Source organism: Chamaea fasciata, unplaced genomic scaffold, assembly GCF_029207755.1.
Source record: "Chamaea fasciata isolate MVZ Bird 193981 ecotype frontalis unplaced genomic scaffold, bChaFas1.0.hap1 SCAF_7, whole genome shotgun sequence".
Classification (NCBI taxonomy): Eukaryota; Metazoa; Chordata; class Aves; order Passeriformes; family Sylviidae; genus Chamaea; species Chamaea fasciata.
Window position 1 is genome coordinate 3845355 of NW_027094092.1, and position 22824 is coordinate 3868178.

At 38.2% G+C, this 22824-nt stretch overlaps 1 long non-coding RNA gene across 1 annotated transcript; it reads left to right on the plus strand.

Moving 5' to 3' along the window:
• Window positions 1-392: 392 nt before the first annotated feature.
• On the plus strand, window positions 393-22155 carry LOC136291669 (uncharacterized). Its single transcript, XR_010721652.1, has 3 exons — window positions 393-544; window positions 13418-13471; window positions 21656-22155. It is a non-coding gene; the product is annotated as an uncharacterized lncRNA (long non-coding RNA).
• The last annotated feature ends 669 nt before the right edge of the window (window positions 22156-22824 follow it).

The window sequence follows — 22824 nt, forward strand, 5'->3', positions numbered from 1 at the left end:
TTCCCCATTCCTTTTTGGTTTGGGGGGGCGCTTTTTTTTTTTTTTTTTTTTTTTTTTTTTTTTTTCTTTTTTCAATTCCAACTTTGTTGATGGAAAAGAATTGGGGTGTTGCACGTTGGCTGTACTTGTGCCTTGTCAGTGCTGCTGCAGTTCTTGGTCAGGTGACATAGAGGGGGTGCCAGTGCAGTGCAGCTGCTGCCAGCAGTTGGTGTATTTGTTTCTAAGCAGGAAACTGCTGTGACAGGACTCTGTTGCCTACAGCTGCTCCTTCAAAAATCCACACCCAACCATAATACTCTGCTAAATGCCAAAAAATTGGTGTCCCTGCCTGTAGGAGAAAGGAGTACAGGTGACCTTGCCCCTGGCAAGTAACAGTTGTGTTAATTACCCAATTCAGCCTCACCCCTGATGAGTAACAGCTCTGTCCAAAAAAGAGAAGTGATAAAAGGGAGTGGGTGAGCTAGGAAGGGGAATCATGAAGGAGGAGGGACCTTGAAGATCATGAAGAAGAAGGATCCTGGGGAGAGAGAATCACTGCTGTGAGGTCAGTGTGGGTCTGCAGTCAGAGCCTGTTGTTGGAACCTGCAGCCACAGTCTAGCTCGGTAAAAGCCTGCAGTCAGAGTCTGCAAACTGATACCTGCAGTCAGAGTTTAGCAGGAAATAACCAGCAGTCAGAGGCTGTGAGGGAAACCTCCAGCAGGAGCTTGCTGCAGGCAGGGTCAGTGAATGATTGGAGTCAGGGTGGCTGAGTTGGAAGCAGGAAAACACCGGAGCTCTTTCTTATGCTGAGATAAACCAGGAGTCTGTGTCTTGGCTCTTTTCTACCCTCTAACAAGAGGGCTGCTGCAACGCCTGCCCACAAATGGGGATATTTCTAAGGAGTTGCAGTGTCGTGCCCTGCTGTTTGGTATAAAGGCAGAAGCTGGGTACTGTGCTTCAGTGTGGCAGAGCTTTGGGGCAGGGGTACCAGCAGTAACAAAGGTAAGCTTTGGGCAATACCATGAGCTGGGCTTTAGCCAGCCTTTGATAGAGGAGAAGGTGGGCTGCAGTGACACAATAGAAGGACAAGGGAAAGACAAATCTCAGTGCATTGCTTGAGTTAATTCTGCAAAATGCTGTGTGCAGTGGGATCACACCTGGATAGGTTATTAGGAATGATTTACAAGCCTTAAACAGTCTGAGAGGTAAGAATACCTGTATCTGAAGACTTGAGAAATGCCAGGCTCTTGTTTTGGTGGCCTGATATGTTATGCTAAACCCAGTTACCAAACCGACAGGTGTGCTGTTTGCTTAACACTGAGGCTCTGTTGGTTATTCACTTCTTTTGTTCATTGTAAATGAGGAATTGCCATAGCAACTATGTAGTATGTGATGCAGGTTTTTTGGTATTCTAAAGGTTGATTGTGTAACAGTGATATGAAAACTGAAGAGTCTCTTTGCTCTTCAGATAATGGAGCAAAATTCCTGTAAATAGAATTACTACCTTATTTTTATATTGTTTTCCTGCACAGTGGCATCTTGACTTTTCTTTAATTTCCTAGTTTGTTCATGTGTAACTCTTTCCTTCTTTATATTACTCTTAATCAGCCAGTTAGGGTAGGAGTCAGAATCTGGGGTTTTGCTGATGTTCTATTGGCATCAGTGGCAGCTAATGAGCTCCCAAATATTTAATGAAAAATGTGCAACTGAAAGTTGGGATTGGTTATTAAGAATTGCAGAAATTAACAGAAGCCAGGTCATAAATTAGTAGTTGTTTTTTTTTTTTTTTTCCCCATAAAATGCCCTAATATTTTGGACAACATTTGTTTTCCTGAGTTACTGCAATTTCACATTTTATCAAAAGCAGAAGTTAAAGAAGTGAGCAAGAGCAATTTCATCTACATAAGCTTTTCTAAATTCAGAGGAGTATTTGAAGGCTTCATAACTTAATATAAATTACTGGTTCACATATAATCCAAGATTAACACATTTAAATACTTATAATAAATTAACATCGATCCATACAGAAAGTTGAGGGAGAAATTATCTCATGTTGATGAGCTATTAAAATCCTTTTGTGTGAGCTTTGTGTAAAAAAAAATAATATATATATATATGTATTTTAAATTCAGTTATACTGGAGCAGAGAATGCAGCCTCGACACATTACAAATGTGTTTTTTAAATGCAATTTGCTTTCAGTTGCTGCATCTTTCTTCTTAAGAAATGACTCATTCTGAGGTTGGGCTTGCTCATTTTGTTGGAGAGTCCATAAAATGTATGAACATTTCGAACTTTAAGAATAAATGGAGAAAGAGGACACGAAGGTTGAACCCTTTCCCAGGCCATCTGTCAGAAGGGCTTCTCTGGCCTTCTCTGCTGGAAAAACACATTTTCTGTTGCTTTGAGTAGGTTTGCAGAGGAGAGAAGCTGGATGATGGTGTAGAGGAGAGAGCAGGGCAGCAGTGCTGGTGACAGGGAATGGTATGTCACACCTAACTACCAATTTAGCACAAATGCTTTCCAATATCCCATGGAGCAGTAATGCTTTTGGTAACATTGCTTCGGCATTCAACAAGTTTCAGTTTAAGTCGAAGTTAACCATTCAGGAAGAAAAAAAAATGGTCTATGTTTGAGAATTCCAGTCTAAGTTTTTGTTTTTAAATGAGAAATGTTGCCTGTAGGAAGCTTCTTCAGTGGTTTGTTATCATCAAATCCAGAGGCTGCCCCATCTGCATAGACTGGAATGCCTATAAATATTAACAAATGAAGTACCTCTGAGGTCAGGGAGAAGGATCACCTGATTTAGAGTTAAGAAAAGTCATAGGAGGACTAGTTTCCAATTTGTGCTAGTACAGTCGGCCTCTGAAAGAATTAGGAAATTTTTATCTGCTGACTTGCAGTTTTCTGCTTGAGCAAGAGATTGCTCTTTCTCATTTCTGGGGGTTTTTTTCTCCCTTTCTGACTTTTCTTTCATACCTGTTTCATGTGCATACAGAACATTGCAAGACTGTATTGCAATTTCATAGTTTAATTAAATACCATATATAAATATAAAATATATTTAAAAATATAAAACATATTTAAACAGAAATATTTATAATATATAAATATAGGCACGAGTAGGTCATTGCATTTTTAGGCGTAATTTTGAACCTACACACTTAAAAAGAGTAAATTTAAATCCCAAGGAGTAGTATTTTTAAGGTCTTTCTTTCTATCAGCTGCAGTATCTGTGCATTTCACAGCTAAACAAGTAACGTATCTGATGTATAAAAGGTAGCATTTTTAACACCATGAATGAACTAATGCTTACCCAGCAGAACTGCAAGACATTTGGATACATAGGAATTTGAGTTAATGATGTAGAAATTGTATATATGCTCTGCCTGGAAATCAGGCTAAATGGCATTGGGTCAGTTTTTGCATAGAAACGGAAAGCAAATTAGTTTATTTTACAGATTTTTGAGGTATTTTGTTAGTTGTAGTGATTGTAGCTTAGAAAGCATTTGTAAAGATTTAAATAAAAGTATTTTGCCTGCTACCAGTGGAGAATTTTGTTGCATACTTAAAATGTTCCACTAAGGTCTGTGTATGATTTGTTCTTCATATGCCATTATTTGGTGTTAAGTTAGGAGTTTCCTTAGGATAAACACAAACTAGTAGAGTTGGTACCTGAACTGTTGGTGCTGTAAAAGTCATATTGCTAATTGTATATGATACATTACTCTCACCTAGAATACTGGATGCATTACTAAAATAAGAATGTGGCTTGCTGTGTCTTTGCTAGGTATCTTTCTTCCTGCTTTCTTTGGTCAAGTTTTAGTCAGAAAATTATTAATTTCTATGGCTTTCCAATTCCAGGTATGAACAGGAAAATTTTTTCACTTCAGCTTTTTGCTGCTATTTAATGAAATGTAGATCTGGTGTACTAGTGGCAGAACAAATTAAATATTTTTATAAATGAACAATTTTCTTGTTTTCCTTTTATATGTTTTGGACGAAGTACTGCAATTTGTCTCTTACAGCTAATGCAAGACTGTTTGTTATGATACAAAAATGTAGAAATAGAATGAGTTTTCTTTAGAAACCATAACACCTTGAATTGCCAGGCTGCTCAAGTATGTATTATGATCTTACTTTATTGATGTGTTCCAGCCTTCATATGTAGTTTAGATTTTGTCTTTATTCTGTCCAGATTCCTTACTCGTATGTAAAATTGTTGCAGGAATAGCGATCTTCCTGGGATTGGATATGTCTAGGGAGTACAAGTGCATGTCTTGGGAAGAGAGGAGAGGTTTATTTGGTTTCGTTTTTGTGTTGTTACTAAATATAAGACAGATTTTCATTCTTCTCTGATGGATTTTATGAGCTCACACTATGTTAGTCTGGAACAAAATTAACTCACAGGATGGTAAAACTGGAGAATATTGTTGTACTGAATATTACAGATGCTCAGATGAGGGAGCTATTGGTCTAGAGACGCACTGGTACTTGAGAAAGCTTGGAAAAATATTCTATTTAGAGACTACTCTGCTTATATGTCATTTTCTGTATTTATCTGACCTTTTGCTCATTCTTTATTACCAGGGCAATTTACATAAAATAGGATCTATGCCATTTATGAGTTCATGTGCTCCTGCTGCTTATTCTTCCCTTGAAGTTCTAATCCTTTGTGGCATTTCACCCCAAAGCACTTTACAGTAATTGCTAATTGATATAAAAGGATCACTTCATCCACCCCTGACATGTAGCACCTCGGTATTGAAACTCAGAAGCTGTTTAACAGTGAGCAGTAGGACTACATAATGTTTTTAGGAGGGGAAAAAAATAGCCCATCAACCTGGAAATGGACAGGCTATTTACATAGTTAGGAATTAGCTGCAATATCCATTTCAGGACTGCGTTAGGACGTCAGGGTTCATATTCCCAGGCTTCAGAAAAGAGACCCTTGGTCACAAGAAGAGGACAGAATGGCTGCATTACATTTTATTCAGAAACCAGCACCTCTGGAAATTTATTCCCCTTGGAATTCAGTATATTTTATTTTCCCCTAGCTTGTAAATTGGATCAGCATAGACTTAGAGGAAAGGCTTTTGCTTTGCAGGATCACAATCTCAGTGTACTGTGGCTTTCACGGTTACTCTGAGAGTTCTCAGTTATGATCCAGTTACTGCCTTGGCACATAAATAGTGGCATTGTGGAGTTAGGTGAAGGAATATTTGGAAAGAGAGGTTGTTTTACACAAGCTTGGACTGGGAATGGCAGCCACAAAGGGAAGCTCCAGCAGAAGTCCTCAGGGAGTAATGTGTGTTTTCCAAAACTCAACCTTGAAGTGCGGTAATCTTCATGGCTGCATAGGAGCTCTATCTGTCCAAGACGTACAAAGGTGATTTTTAATTTATTGAAATAGGCCATAAAGAGAGAGAACGCAGAACAAGCCAGGCACACTGTCAAAAGACCTGCTTGAAAAACAGGAGAAAACACCCAGGGCAAGTGCAGCAGAGTTGCTAAGATGTGGATTAATAACCGAGGTTGGTGTAGATGCTGCTACTTAAAATAAGGAGATAGCTGTCTTTCCTGGTGTACCCTCTGGCTGCTCTCATGGCTGCATGACAGGTTTGATAGCACATTTGCCCCACTTGTTGGATTCAGTATTATTTATGCCTATATTACCTGTGTACTCCTGAGTGATTTCATTAATTTGCTGTATAACTATGTAGCAGTCAGTGGCATTTAATTTATTTTACTGATTTATGTCTACCATTTAAAAAAGAAAGCCTGTACAAAGCTTTGAGTGACATGATGGTAATTAAATTTTAAATAACTATAAATTAAAATATAACTGCAAGTTAAAGTTAACTATCAGTTAAAAATAAACTTCACAAGCCAGCAGTCTTTGCTATTCGGAGAGGTGGTAATTTATCAGCAGTCAATCTGCAGAAGCTGATTGGGTCTCAAATGGTTCTTGAAACCTATCAAACTGGGTTACTTTAAAGGGTTTCTACTTCTTACAGCTTTCATATCCTCTTGGTCTGAAGTTACCAGAGTCCTAGGCATATTTGGGATGCCCATTTCTTAAGGACAAGTCTCTTAAACACACTCCACGAGGTGTAGAGGTGGTAGTCAAGCAAAAGGAGAAAACACTTTCCTTCAACTAAGTTAATAGATCTTTATAATTAATATATTAAACTCTCCCAGTAAGTGACTCATGCACATTCTAGCACATTTGTCACACACTCACAGTGTTTATAATGTTGAAAATTCTTGTTAAAGAAGGAGTCAGCCCTTAAGCCGTTTCTTTTAAAAGTGAAAATCCTGTCCTGTGCTTGGAACCAAAGTTCTGTGAGCCTGCTAAAAAAGCTTTGATTTAGAAATACCGTTTTCTGAGGAAGCTGAAGAAAGCATGGGAACTTTTCTGTATTTTATAAGGGTCTAAGAATAAAGTGAAGGCTCTGTGACCTTTAAGTCAAGTTTGACTATTTAATTATTAGGATTATTTCACGTTACTCCTAAATTCTTCTATCCTAAATCTAAGAGAAGAATGGTTCCAGGGAGGAAAACATTGTAAATGCATTAAAAGAGATGTAATGTCAAGAATGGCCATGTTTGTGAAGGGAAAATATCAGCCTATGCCTATACTTTTTTTTCAGGGACCTCAGGATTTCTTTGACTGATTTTTTTTTTTTTGCCTGTTGGAGATATACATTGTGGTATTTTTTCCTGTTTCATCTTCTGCAGCACAGCAGGATCTATGCAATTAAAATCAGTGACCAGGTGTGGTTAGTAAGGTTGGACCATGAGGAAGGAGTCAGCAGTTGAATCAAAGTGGATATATCCACCAACTAAAATCAGGAAAATGCTCTGACTTAAAGGGAAAGAAGAAACTTAGAGTAAATAGTAAATGCACTTCATTGTTGGTGGCACTTCCACAAATAGAAAAGTTTATTGCTCAAAAAATGTCAGACTGTAGAAAACGAGACTGGATTTATGAAGGTTAGTTGTTACATTTTCCTGGTCTGTTTGTTGTAGTCCAAGTTTAGGGAGTTACTGCCTGATAATACCCGTACATTATCAAATATACTCAAGATTTTTATAGCTTTGTTGCATAAAACAACAGCTTTTTCTCTGGAATGAAGGTGTTTTTGGCTGGAGGTGGGAAGTTGGATGGTATATGGGTGATAGTGATGTGAGTGCCAAACAATAAATCTGGAGAGCTAAGAGTGACTTTTTTAAGCTAACTACTCATCTGTCCCAGTCACTGGTCAGATTAGAGGTATCCCTCTTTCAGTTTTCATCCAATGCTTAGAAGATATCCTACTGCTTTGTTCTTGCCAAAGAAACTATTTAATGGTCACCCAGTAATGACATGTAAATATTTCAAATGGGAAAACTTACTTTTCATGGAATGGTAATATTGTTTTATTGTAGGTTCGAGTAAAGCGGTGTGGATCACATAGTACCATTCGCAAAGGTTAGTTTTTGACGTGAAACGCTTAGGCTATTCAGCGTGAAATTAATTTTGAGCAGTGTGAAACACTGATGCTTTTTCCCTGATTGTTTACCTGATGCAGTTTCATTAATAAGTAATGAGAGAGTGGTGATATTTGCCTTGTTGCAGAAAGGTTTATTCTGTTTCTCTATTGGTTTTAGCTTCTACACTCTTCCTCACCCTCCTCCCATTGTGTTTTTAAAGTGACAATATTTATGTTGAGTTTCAGGTTTCTGTTTGGCCAGAACTCCCATGGGAAAACTGTGGAGTCCTTCAAGCCTCCAGTCTTCACAAAATCGTTGTCCAAAAGAAAAGTAACTCAGATCAGAGAGGCAGGAATTTGCTGAAGAGGTTGCTGGTGGGTCTTCCTCCATTAGAAAATACTCATTTCATTTCCTTGTGTGACTGAGCACTACCACATGTCCCCATTTTGAAGGTTTACACAAAATGCTGTAGATGTCTCGATTCCTTCTGAGCAGATGGATGTTTCTGAATGGTAAGAACAGCCACTAATCACTCAGTCTGAACCTGATGGGGAAAAACCAAGGTTTCCCTCTTAATAAGAAATAGTTAGGGAGAATGGAGTGTGGATGAGTGCAGAGTTGGACACATCTTACTACAGCAGAGGACAAGTTGATGCACGTTGATTTGCAGTCTGTAATAACCACCTGACTGGCAATTTAGGAATCCATTGGCAGTTCTGCTACTTCTGCAGTATTTCTTCTGTTTCAGCATAGTCTTAAAAAACTGATGGAGTCCTTTTAAACATGAACTGTAACAAAGAAACCTTGACATATTAAAAAAACAAAGTATTTGTAATTTTAAGCGTCAGTTTCCTTACATAAAATTACTGGTATTTTAAATCAGAAATGGCTTGTGATGGTGCTCTCTGAGTTCTTAAATACATGTGAAATATAATGACTTTTCACTGACTTCAAAAATTCTACAAGATCAGTCGGAACATGAAATGGTCCAGACTGAAACTCTTTTGGACTAGCTTCAGATTACTGGAATAGTGTTAACTCACACCAAACGCTGTGGGGTAAGCTACTCAAAAAAAACATGTCTCTGGTGGCCTTTAGATGTTCTGTTTACATTCTCTCCTATTATACACATAATATACATATACATTATATACAATATATATAATATACATCCCCTGCACATATGAAGGATGTTTCCTCCTTCCATTGCATGATTGACTCACTGAGGCATAGATGTTTCAGCATCAGTGGCATGCAACAATTAGCTGCAGTTAGTCACACCTCAGCATTTCTAAACTTCTTTTAGATACTTCAGTAAAATTTAGACTTAGCTGAAGAGCAGTTGGATTTCCAAATGTTTGAGGTGCTTTAGTGCTGGAGTTAGATTCAGATGTCATGTTCAGGCCCAAAATGTAGGACATTATTTTCTTGGCATCAAGATGACAATTTTTCATAGTTTACAGTTTTAACTGAAGGCCTTCTGAAAGCATCAACTGCTTGGATAATCTGCAGATAGGACGATGAATTAAAATAATACCACAGAATCATATTTGCCTTTCAACAGTGCTGCATGGGTTCTTTTTCTGGTTTTGACACAACAGAATTTGGAAACCTTGTATTCTGTTTGGGCACTTTGATGCTACCTTTTCTTCATAAAAGTCATAAATTAGGCTGCTTTCCCACACAATAGTTTCTTGGAACATGTGCTTTCTGAAGCTGCTTCTACAGTTTTTGATCACTTAGCACAATTGGTGTAATTCAGGTACACCAGTAGTAGAAATCTGTTTGTAGTAGAAATTTAGCACTCAATGTATTAATTGGCCATGGAAGAGAAAACCCAGTTATGTAAAAATTCACTGAATGACCTCAAAAGTCGGTAATAGGGAATGTCAGCCTGTCAGATTGCATTATTAGAATGAGCTCATCCTTATTAAGTGCACTTGAGTTCTACAAATGATGATTCATCTCCCAGGTGGTGTAATGCCCACCCACTGGACCTCAGTAAAAGTTTTCCTTGATATTTGTTCTAGAATTTAACTATCAATGACATTTGCAGAAGCTCCAGGTTATTCACTTCTAGTTACAGCCTCTGTGTGGAGCTTTTGGAACACAGGATTGATTTTTCTTCTCTTTCCCACCTTTTCTTTCCTCCCTTTATTGGTAAGTCTAACCTGGAGTGAATCTGAGTCTAAAAAGAGCTGGGGTCAACAACATCTAGGAAAAGTAATATTGCTTTTACTGGCTTCTTTCCTCACACTTGTTATGTGACTGAGGCAGTTAATGTAATATATTCCCCTATGAATATGTAATTAGGTGTCCACTGCTGCTTAGCAGATCTCCAAGTGCGTTCCAGAGATCTGGAACAGAGTTCCAACTCAGCCTTGGACGCCTTGTTGCTTGAGCATGTCCTCAAAGGACCTTCTTCAGCCTTTTAAGGCTTTTGATTTTAGCTAGCTTTCATTTGATTTTGGTAGAATTAAGCTGCTGGATTCCAGAACCCCACACAAAGAAATTTCATCCATTTTGCCATGATTTCTGATCTCTGAAAACTCCATTCGTCATTGGAAGATACACCTAAAGAATTTCTCGCTGATATTTTAAATAACAATCAGTATATATTTGTCATCTTGTCAAAGCATACCCGTGGTGTTTGTCAGTTCTCATATTGTAATTGCAGTGTCTGGATATTAGAAGTGGTCTTTGTTATAAAGAAAGTTACTCTCTGTCTTTGATAGTGTGATGAGAGATCAGCTTGAAGATTCAGTTGCTTTCTTGAACTCATATTTTACTAACCTTTCATGCTGGTGGTCCCTCCCTTCTCTGAGGATAGGCTGAGCTTCCTTTTCTTGGCAAGTTCTTCCATTAGCTCTTGGGTTTGAATTAGTGATTGACCTTAGATTAGCAGTGTTATGTGAGCCTATGATTTGGCTCAGCGGTGCTGTCCAAAATAGTAACTAAATAAAAGATGTACTCAGGCAATGGATGGACCCCCTCTTTCTCTAGCAGACTGTAGCATCAGGTGATTGTGGAGAGGCAGCTTTTACACACCTTCCAGGTGATCTGCTCAAGATGAGATCAAAGGAAAAGAGGGGGCTGCTGGATAATGTTCTGAAGTGCTGCATGTTTTCGCTCTAATCTGACCTACAGATTTCTGCCTGTCTTTATTTAAGTGCATAATGACCCAAAGCCTTTCCAGTGTCCTCTTCTTACTGTCTTTCTTATTGACTTTGGAATCAGACACGGGGGAATAGTATGTTGTGGGGTTTTCTAATACGTATCACTAATACAGGAAATGTTAAGCAGTGATAGCATTTCTTCACTTGACTGAAATTTGTCATTAAGCTTGGATGAGCTTGTAGTAACAGATAAATGACATTACAGTTAACTTGAAATCCTTTGTTGATTTGAAAATTGGAAAAATAAAGAAAAATGCTTGAAAACCCAACAAACACACGCACAAGGCCCGACTAAGCAACAAAGCATAAAAACCATAACATCATGGGTATCCTGAAAGAAAAGGACTTTTCTCCCTGTCCTGCAAGCTGTGTTATTAATTCAACCTGCAATTGATTTGGGAAAAAGCACAGGGGGGGTTAAGAGTGTTATCCATTTACTTTTGCAAATAACTTTTTGCTTGTGTACTACAATCCAAGAGGATAATACCTCCTTGTTAATCTGTTTGGCTCATGAAAGGCAAATTTTTTCACAGGAAAAATGCAGTGCACATTGGTGTAAGTTATCTGGTAAGCTTTAGGCTTGCATGCTTGCTTTATGTAGAAGAGTCAAGTTAGCTTCACTTTGTTTAATTTTCAGCATTAGCTCTGTCTTTCTAACAGTAACCCTACTTTTCTTGTCATTTTGGTGCTTTGAGATTTGCAAAGAAAAACAACTTGGAAAGGACTGTGCACTCCTGAATGTAATAGCATATTGAATTTTTGTTGGGGAAAAATCCTAAGGTCATATATAAATCTGATAAGGAGATTTACGTCTTAATGTCTTTTAAGCAGCTCATGTGAGTTTTAGAGTATATCTGTTATATAGGTGACTGCTTTTCTGTGCTTACTTCAATATTTTACATGCATATAACTTCACAGGGGAATATGAATAATGTTATTGTGTGTCTTTAATGGCTGTCAGATGAATTAGTCTTTCAATTAATAACATATCATTGAGAACGTGAAAATAAATTTAGGCAGATGTAGTCTGATTAACTCATATACCATTGTGAGTATGTGGTAGGTTGTGAAAATTACGACTGCTACAAAAGTAGGCAAAATTTGGATCAAGAAATTTGTTTGTCCTGGATATAATAGCATGAGTCTCATTTAAAGAATACTGATCTTTATGTTGCATTAAAATTAATTTCCTTTTCAGACATCTGAAAGTTCTGATATCTGAAACCTCTGACTTTTTTTACAAGTAAGCACTTAATGCTGATTTGTTGATAGGTTTTAGGAAGGCATTAACCAAACTAAAAAAATGTAAATCCCTTTCCATAAGGATCCTACGCCTCCCAAAAGAAAAGTTGTATGGTCACAATTTTCCATCAAATAGAAAGTTTTCTTCTTCCCCTTTTTCTTGTAGTGTTTAAAAACCTATTCTAATTTTATTTTGTTAAATGAAATATTTAAACAATTCAATACATTTTTCATTTCAGCTTTAGAGGATGATAAATAGCAATTTACCAAAAATGTTATGGAGGGAGAAATGAGGCTTAAAAAAAAGAAGTTAATCATATCAGGGCAGCTCAATATGACGAGAGAACAAATGACCAGCCTCCCTTTGGCAAACAAAACTGCATCATAGTAAGGAAATGAGGTTGCCAAGGCAGTGAAAAACAGAGCTGGAAACTTCTCTTCCAAATCAAGTCACAACTGGGGAGGCATTCAGAGCCTATGGGAAATGGAGAGTCCATTGCCCGTCTCTCTTAATAGACAGGGGCTGCAGCCTCCCAGCATTTCCTGCCAAAGGAGCCTCTGGTGTCTTCTGCACAAAGGACAGACTGTGCCCTCACTCCACAGGCTTTCACCAGTCATGGCTGAGGTGCATGAAATTCTGACTAACAGTGTGCGATGCCTGCTTTGTGGCTCTAGGGAGGGCTTCCACTTCTCGGGATAATAAACCTGCCCCTGCGTAAGAGTGGCAGTTACTTTGAGTGATGTAATGCTGTGTACACAAAATACCTGGTTTTGAAGTTCAGGAAATTAGCAGAATATGCCATGCTGATGACTTGCTGAGTAGTACTTTCTGCTTTCCATCTCTCTGGAATGTAGATTTTGTTAAAAAAGCCTGCCTTATTTTTGATTTTCACTGTATTCAAGACTCCAGCTACTTACTATGATCTTTTCCAGAGCATGAGTGAATGAGGGCTCTGCTCTTGACTGTACCACTGACCTTGAGGAGGGGGTGACTGTGGCAAGTTTCTATCTCAGCTTCCCTGTTTGCAGGACAGGATTGATGAAAAATAGTTTTATAAAAATTACAAGTTTGTTAATAATTAAAAGCCACTGTGTAAATAATTGGTAGCCAGTCATTTGCTTGTCATTTGACTTTGTAAATTTTTTGCAAAGTTACGGGTATGAGAGAAAAGATTGTGTAGATGTTATACTCAAGAGGAAACTCCCAATTTCTTTCAGAACTCAGTCAGATGCCGAAAAAAAAATCTACCAATACGTGTGCCAACCTTTTTTGAGCTGTGCAAGTTCTTTTTGTATTAAACACCTCTTTAAAACTCTCTATGAGGCCTGTAAGGAAAAGAAATCCCCAAATTTATCCTTGGAGCAGTTCTAATTCTCTAACACCTGTTGTTGTGACTTTTGGGCTGGGGACACTGCCAAGCTGTGTGTCCTGTGGCTGGCCCTGCCTCTACTTCCCTAGGAGCTGCAGCTGCAGTGCCAGAGTTCACAGAGGGGTCTTCAGCTGGGCTGAGTAGGTATTTCCACTTGTTCCCCCTTCCATGCAGGGCTGCTTTCCTGGATCCTCTCTCAACAAGTGAATTTCATTCTGGAGATAGAAGGTAATTGCTTTTTGGACACCACTGAAGTGTACCAGCCCTTATTTCCTAACTTTTCTCACTGCCGTCTTTGATGGTGACAGAACACCTGTGGTCACTGCTGCTCTGAGTTGCTTTCTGAAGATAAGGTGAGACATTCATTATAAAAATGGCAGCAGTGGTGGAAAAGGTTAATGTGCAGGGATAGAGTACCAGGAAGAGGGTGGGGGGGGGGGAGCAGTGGCTAACCAAAGCTCTTAAATGCCTCTTCGGATCTGTGTGCAGAATTGTGTCTTGTTGTTGCTTAACCTGCTTCACTCATAATTACGTTCAATAGCAAAGGCCTCATACTGAAAGTCATTATTTGAATAAATAAGGCTGACTTCAAATGGAATGGAGCATGGAGTTGGTCCCAGGAGCAGGTGTGCTGGCTGACCTGAGGGGTGGGTACCTCTCACCCTCCCCTCCCCAGAGGCAGACAGAAGTGTTTTGGTGTGCTTAACCTTTCCTGCCACAGCTACTTCTGGAGAAAGGTGTTAGGAAAGGTTAGATGCTAGAGATAACATTGGCAAGCCTGGACTGTCCACTAGGACAGCTGCTGTTGGAGCTGAGCTTGTCAGCACTAGGGTGAAATATTCCAGCCACAAGGTGAGATAATAAGGAAATGGGGCCCAAAGAGAAGGGTGTCAATTTAACCCAAGTCTAGGAGTTAAATAGGCTTGACTGAAATAATTTTCTTAATTATGACTCAATTTTATTTTGTAGGATGAAAATTTAAAAACTTTAAATGCAGAAAATATGAACTGCTAATGTGGAAGACAAATAATGTTTTTTTTTCTCAACACTTGTTCATATTTTATGCTTCCTCTTGCTGCTGAAATGCCATAGCATGCGTTTTGTTATGCTTTTTGCGGTAAAAATTTGTTAGTACTTTTATTTTCTTTCATCCTTCATACTTTTAAAAATTATTTTATGTGGGCTGAATATGTCTTTATTGGTTAAAATAAGTGTGTGCCTAAGCATTAAAGGAAAGCATGTCCAACATGACCCTGAATGCCTATAACTTGTTGGCAGAAACTGTGACAACATATATTGCCTGAGGAGACACTCTCATTAACAATTTGTTTCTTTCTTGCAAATAGATAAAATTTTTGGAAATCCAATTAGATTTGATGGTTTTTTTTCCTTTCCAATTAATTTAGTAGCTGATATAAACCAAAATGAATTATGACTTTCTCAAAATCCCACACTTTTATAAAGTTAAAATAGGCTTCAAGAACAAATTAGAACAGTGCAAAAATTAATACATGCGAAGTAATGTAAGCACATGGCACTTTTAATTTTTCAATGGCCTGGGGGTACTGTTATCTGGTCTTTTCTGGGAAATCACTCATCATGTTGCTATCGGGGAAAGAGAGAGCTGCAGCCCCCTTTCTGGGAGCAATCCAGTGCAGTACGGATATTAATTAAATTTATTAAACAAATAACACAGCGACTCAGGGAAGCAGGGGTCCATCTGCCAGCTCTGTAGATTGATCTCTGCAGAGACGCGAGTTGAATGGTAGTTAAAGCTAAGTTGCAGAGCTCAGCAGATGGGCTCTTGTCTCTAGTGGGGGGAGATTTGGTGGCGGTCCAACAGCTTTTTTCCCCCTCCAGGTTTTTGTTCCTTGCAACTGTGACTGAAGAAGCACTTCTCTGCCTTTTCTCAGCCTTGCCCCCCCCTTTTGTTTATCTGAGCAATGTTTAAGTCTGAGTGATTTGTTAGAGAGGCAAGTCCCGGCTGATCTCATTTTGTGTATGTGATGTAAACCTCAAGCAGAAAATAATTAGGAAAATGTAATCCCATTGACTTTACACCCCACTTGTGTACACTGCTACATCTCTGCCTGGTGCTTTGGAAAAAGAAAAGTCTAGTAGCAGCACTACACTTCCTATTTAAAATCACTACCCATCATGCATATATCGTTAAAAAAAACCTTTGCTGGAAAGCTGTGTCCAGGATATGAAATGATTTCTGTCTGTAGTTCTAGGCTGTGGCGGTATTCTTTTGATTTCACTTTATTTTATTTCTTCCTGTTGTGTTCTCTGGTTCTTGAAAATATGTGTCTTTTGAATGAATCCCTCTGCAATCTTTCTGTAAACCGGTATCACGTGAATACTAATTTAATGGATAGTCTGCTTTATGTGGGCTACCTAAAACCTATGGTGTTGTCTGTTGTGGATTAAAAGCCCTTGTAATTAATTATGCAATTAAGCTCTTTATTTATTAGATATTTGCAGGTGGGTAGGTCTTTAATCAAGTCTTGAGAGTGATGGGTAATATCTGCTGTTGGAGACCAGTCATAATGCCACTTACATCCTTGGCAAAAGTCCCACAGACTGTAGTGGGAGCAAGACTGGCCTTAATGCTGCAGGGAATCCCGCTGGCTGTGGTTCAGAAAGCCTTCTGAGAAGGTTTTGTAATATCTAATCAGAGTTTGACTATTCCTCAGCGAGTGCTTGCAATGGGAAAATCACGGCCATGCAAAAGTCAGCGCTCTCTGACAGCCAGCAATAATAACGAGACGATGAGCTACATGAGAGGGTTCTGCTGTGTGTCACAAAAAGATTGCATTTGTCTTTCCTGGATGGGAAAAAGTAGGCAAACTGGCTTCTGAGCTTGGTGGGAACTTTGACAAAAAACAAGGCCTAATGGATTTGGCTCTAATAATGTGTGCTTTGCAGAGTAAACAATGGAGAAATCTTCTCTGGATGGTAGTTTAAGCTTTTGTAGTGCTCATTCATTCCTCCAAATCAATTATTTATTTATTTATTTATTTATTTATTTATTTATTTTCTTGGATTGGTCTTGGTTGAAAGAACTATATTAGTGTTTAACTTCAGGCATGAATATTACACAGGCTTCATCTAGAGAAAAAATTAGTTTTCCCTCTGTCAGTTTACTGTGTTTTGCTGTGGGTATGTTTTCACTTTTAGACCATGCTGACATTATTAACTTGAATGTTTCTGTTACTATGGTAAAGGCCAGAATTAGCTGATTTTTTTATTAGTGCTCTGCCAAACAGTATTCTGAACTCTAGGAAAGACATTGGTGTTCTGTGGTGCTCATGGTATTTTAAACTGACCCAATTCGTACAGAGAGGAAAATACTATTTTCGGAGAGGTTCTTGTTACTGATTTCTAATAGGTGATGTAGTAATTTATTATCTATCTGCCTTGTTGGAATTGAGACTCCTCAGGGTTATGCAGCCTGTATTTGAATTTATAGACTGTTGTTTTATACTGGTGCTAAATTTACTCTCTAATTTGAGTAGCTGTCTTAATACTTAAGGGAAGACCTCTTGTTCATGAAAAAGTTCTGAGGGGGATTGTCTGGAAGAAAATCTTGTGTTTAATCAGAGTGACTTTTAGAATAAGGTAGTGATCTCAGTGCATTATGTAGGGTAGAAATAAAATGGTTGAAATTTTATGAATTCCCACAAGCTAGAAGGGAAAGGGCAGTTAAAGATGATGCACAAATTCTTTGCCGTGCTTAACAACTTGTTGCTTGAAATCACATGTCTTTGAAATGAATCTTGCACATTTTAGAACCAACAGAGGGGTTATGTAGCAGGGGTTGTAGTAAATAAATATCATTTACCTGAAATATTCTATTTATTACATTTACTAGGCGCTCTTAACTACAGTATTCTTAAATGAATAGTCTCCACGATGTTTCTGAGCCTTCTCTGACCGAGACCAAAGTATCAATTACACATTTAATTTTGCTCTCAAACAGTATCACTGGGGTGCTGTTAATTCAGATGGAGACGTAGAGGTAGAAGCAAAGAATCCTCTGAAAGTAATGAGGAGTTTTGCTTATACCATGGGGAAAATGCTTGTGATTTTAGCAAAATGTTCCTCGGGCTTAATTATTTCTAGATTCTCTCGTGCTTCCATTTCTGGATTGTTTCCTTCCCACCATGAATGCTGTGTATTTACACTGAGGAAGGCAAATACTCTCTCGAAGTTTCTTAGCAGAAGCTTTCCTAGGAATGTCTCAGTGTTTCCAAAAAAACCTGTAATGATTTGAAAATTTATAGCACCCTGACACTGCAGTGGTGAATCCAATAGCGCAAGAGGTTGGCATTTACAGATGTTGTATCCTTTATGCTTTTGAAGCTTTACCTGGACACAGCTGGTTTGCAGTGGATAGCAAGTGTATGGTTTTGCTACAGTTCTCTCTTTGTCCGCCTTGAAACACTATTGATTCATTTATATAATTACCAGTAAATGTGGGAGAAATTGAGGAACTCTTGAGCCTGGAAGTAGCCTAGACGTGCCTTGTAAAATATATTAAGGATGATGATTTTTGCATTAATGTGAATAGTCTCTAATAACATGATGTATCTTTAAAGAGGGCTTTGGCTTTATAATGCCAAGTGAAGTACACTTAGCTCTTTAATAGCACTTTCCAGTTGCAGGCTTTTAATGTTGACAGCTATATTTAGTACATTTGATATTCCATAGGGTGTTCTTAGAAGAAATGAACACATCTGATGGAACAAACCCACTCTCCATGTTCAATTAACAACAATACTGCTCAGTGGAGATTGGAACAGATAGGTTCTTAGATGTTTCTGGGAATATGTGTATCAGTGCTCAGGGACAACAGATCATTCTACTTAACTTTGAACTATCTGACTTTTACTAGTAGCTGGTTTTTAATATTAATAGGACATTCCATTTTGGCTTTGTATATTTCCGAAAAGATAAAGAATTTCGGTCTTCAGCTTGGAACTCATTTCACTTGACTAATAAAGGTATTAGACATATAATCGTTCTAGCAGATAAATTACTGAGTATATGGCTGAAGTCTATTCAGGTAATTAATATTTTAGTGTAGGTATTATCATTTTGGAAATATAAGCTGCTAATATTTACACAAGGGCTTAGGAAAAACATGGGGGCCACTGGCAGACATATCTTTGGAAATCACCTGTACTCTTAATTGTTCCTGATTTCACAACACTGGGTTTCCACTCAATACACTAAACAAAATAAGTAATTAATTTCTATTAGGATTTGCATTCCTGCAGTGGCATTCATCAGAACTCTAACCTTTATTTTTTGTGTGTATGGTACTGCTCATTCTTGGAATCTCAGTTTCTGTTTTCAGGCCGCTTTGGTCAGTCAGAAACATGCGAGGCTGCCCAGCACAAGGATTTAACACCCAGGGGGTTGCTCACAGCTAAACATTTGATACCTTAGGGATTGCTCACAGCAACGCAGCGAGTCCCTTTGTGCTCTGAGGCAGGGATGAAGTTCCCTGCTTTTCCTGGCAGCTTGCAATGCAGCCCTCCTCGGGCCCTCTGTGGCTTGCCAGGCTGTGCTCTGAGGCTCCGAGGCTCCCAAAGCACAGCTTCAAAGATAAGGTCGCTCCCAATGCTCCCTTGGCTTTCCACTAGTCCAATGTCTCTATGAAAACATTCCATCCTAAATTTACCACTTCATCTCTGCAACAAATAGATTTAAAGTAAGCCTTTACTCTCACTTCAGCAAGGCTCACTGTAGTGATGTTGACACTTATATTTAGAAGTTAACAGAGAAAATAAAATATGAAGAATTTGAAATTTTACTATCTGAAGCTTGACTATTTCCAGAAACTGTCACTCAGTCTTCAGTCTTTTGGTATGATGCACTGCTTGGAAAGAAAACATGAGTGATGGGGCTTGATCCAGTTTCACATAGCCACCTTATGTTCTGAAGCAGTCAGATCAGACCTAGAGAAGCCGTTCACTGGTTGTACTGGGTGTGCTAAGCACGGCTCCTGTACAGTGCAAATGCAATTGTAATTACTCATGATGCCTCATTGTTAGTTTATTATCCTCTGGGCAACAGGAAATGGCAGCAGCATCTATGGAGAATGATATCTAAGACGGTGTTGGCATCCTGAATCAGAAGTAATACTGCACAGCTCAGTTTTAAAACAGTTTAACCAACAGTGTGGATGCACCTTTGGTCAAGAATGCTTGACACCAAAGTAGCTCTGAACTGCTCAGCACATTTTCCTTGGCCTTCTCTTGGTTCAGCTTCACCTAATCTGGGCTACTCATGCAAGCTGTAATGTGTGCTAGCAGTGGTTTTCTCTCTGGCAAAGCCTACTTAGGGTTATGTCCTGTCTTTCTTTTCCTGGTGCTTTAGCCTGTTGAACTTAGGTTTTTAGTTTCAATGAGAGCATCTCTATTCTCATATTTTCACAGCTTGGGGAGTAGTACTTAGTTATGTTTCAGGTAATGAAGGGTCATTTGATTAACTGTGTCCTTGAGGAAGCAAAGAAGGTGACTTTTTCTGAAAAGTATTTTGGTTTGGGATATGCATAAATTTTGTGATCCTTATGTCAGATTCACCATTCTCAAGTTTGGGATCTTGTCAGTCTCTGCAGTTTCAGTAATCAAATATATTGTACTTTCAGGGTGCAATGCCTGTAGGCTGCTGATTTTCAGGTATAGACTGAGAAGACCACAACCAACACTCACATGGCATTTGCTCACTTTTTTGCTCTATATTCTCATACGAATTTTCTGTGTGTGTGTGTATACACATACAGACATTTGCATGTATGTAAATATGCCACTTCTGTATGTGCATACACACATATATACATGGGGAATATGTGGATATGTGTATATAAATATATATTTACAAATATATATGTACACACACATATATATTGATTGACTTGATTTTCTGTGATTTGGGTGGGAGTAGACATCAGATCTGGGTGCCTTGGTGTCCAAAACCACCTTCAAGACTGAAGATGTAGAAAGGGTAAAAAGGCAACCAACAGATTGGTGTAGAACAGTTCCCCACCAAAGTTATTTATTTATTTACTCCAATTAGACATTTTGCTGTTAGATATTGGGGGAGGGGTAAGAATTTTGAAAGAATATTCACACAGCTGTAATTGATAATAGTTTCGTCTATTCAATAATCTTTTATCCCCAAGCCCCTTAATTTTACTGTAACTTGTTCAGTGTCTTGTATAGACCAATTAGACTATCTCAGAAAGACCAAGACTTTGGCTGATAGAGATCATGATTTTAGACTCTTTTAAAATCACTTTTTCCACTTCCTTTTTGTGGCTTTGGGCTCATTTTTATTGCACATGTTGACTGAATGAAAACTCCCTACCCAGTGCAGGGCTCTTCCACTGCCTTTAAGTGACTGGACTGCAATGTACACAGTGAAGTTGCTAAAGTCATTAGAGTTGTGTCCCTGCAGGCCAAACTAACATTGTTCTACTTCTAGAATGAGGTCTTCAGTCCAAATTATTTTTTCTCTTATTTCTTTTATTTAACAGGGGATTACCTTTGGGGAAAAGTCCATCTGCCACAATTTTTGTATGATTTTCATACATCATCCACTTTAAGAAAATGGGAAATGTTACAGTAGTTGTTCCTGAGATGCAGCAATGCAGACATGCAGGTCCTTTTCTAAGCACAGTCTATGTGTTGCCCAAGTTTTCTTGAAAAATATAAATGCTGTAAAGTGAATAATTCAAACCAGATTTGCATGTTAATCTGTTTTTAAATTAGTTTTTTTCATGTCATAGATCTATGCATAATTCTCTGGAGGTTTCAAGCAAGACTGAACTGGGTCAGATTGGCTTGTATATTTTCTCTAAATAGGATGGAAATAAAATCTAGTAGTGAATTGGTGATATTAATCATATGACTGCAGAATTGGAGCCATTATTGGGCTCTCGAAGGCTTGTAAATCAATTTATAGATTTCTATAGGATCAGCCATGCTAGCGTACCCACTCAAGGGCATTTATGTACAGTATTTAAGTCCTTTACAGCCTCTTTTGCATTACGAATGGTATGTAGCATTTGATTTCAGGTACTTGTAGAAAAGTGGGAAAATGCATCTTAAAAAAAACCCAACTAAGTTATGCATATGAGGACGTGGAATATCTTTATGCCTATACTTTATTATTCTTCACACTGTCTACAGCAGTATATCTGAGCCCTTACATTTTCAGTGTTAACTGTGTTTAAGTAGAAATGTTATATGTAAAAGGTCCTACTTGTCTGGTGATCCTTACCCTTGGAATTGGTTACTTCGTGGGAAGTCTCGGCTGCCACTTTGAAGAAAGCAATGTATGTGGTGGTTAATGTGTGGTTACTGCTATTCTGAAAAGGTAAACTGCATACTTTTCCTACAGGGAAGGCAAACGTACAGATGTGTTGGCTACTCCCCAGCCTGGCAGCGTCCTGAGTGTTTTGGACAAACCCTTCTCCTCTTTGTTGGTTCTCACTACTTTAATTCTAATGTTTTGACTGAGTGGAGCTCAAGGTCTGTGCCTTATCTGTTGCTAAGAAGGATGTTTAACAACACACAATTTTATCTAACTTGAAGCCTGGGATCCTTGGAGGACTGCTGCCAAGTTCCTGAAATTGTGCATACAGAGAAGTTTTTAAGCCTTAAGATCCAACATAAGTTTAAATTATTTAAATTCGTCGTCATGACAATTGATCAGCTTCTTTCTGGCTATGAAACTCAATCAAAATAGATTGGGTAAAATGGAGTTGAAGGTTTATTCATGTGATCATGATTTGGCTTTCAGGAATACTAAGGCTCTATTTTCTTTGGCAAAAGGTTTGCTTTGGCTTTGTGTATTGAGTCACTGCGGTGTGATTAACACAATGCTCAGTTAAATCTACATAAGTACATCTTTCTTTTCTGTTTATGACAGAATAATGGTTAATTATCACCTATCAAAAAGATGAATACTTTTTCATTGAATTAAAAAAAAAACATTTTTAAAATGTACTATTCCATCTTGTGAATAAATTTATCAAAACAAATACGTATTTTCAGCTTCCTTCTTCTTGCTGGATTTCTGTTTGTAAAAGTAGAACAAAATTCTCTCAGGAGGGCAAAAAGCAGAGCCATGGATCTGTTTTCCAGCCTCTATTTCTAGGTTCTTGAGGCCTGTGGTTTTTACCTCTAATGGAATGAAAAAGATCAAACTGTGCTAGCATGCAGTGCTACTCTCCAACTCCTTCTACCAGCTTGTCTTTTTAGCTACTTTTTATTAAGAAGCCCCATTGCCCTTGCAGCACATGTCTATCAAAGCTGCCTACCACTCTTCAGACACATGCAGTTTTTCTTTCTTTAGTGCAGTGAGGTGTCCACATGGGTGGACATTAGTGTGTATGTCACCTGTAAGATGGATGCAAATTGCTTTAAAATGATTATGGTAAATATGCTAATATTTAAATATTGCCTCTTTTAAAATCCCACCTGGAGTCCTAATCTACTTTAAATGCTGAAGAATGAAATGAAAGTTCTCTCTTACAGATGGACTTGATTATTTGTGCATTCTGTACA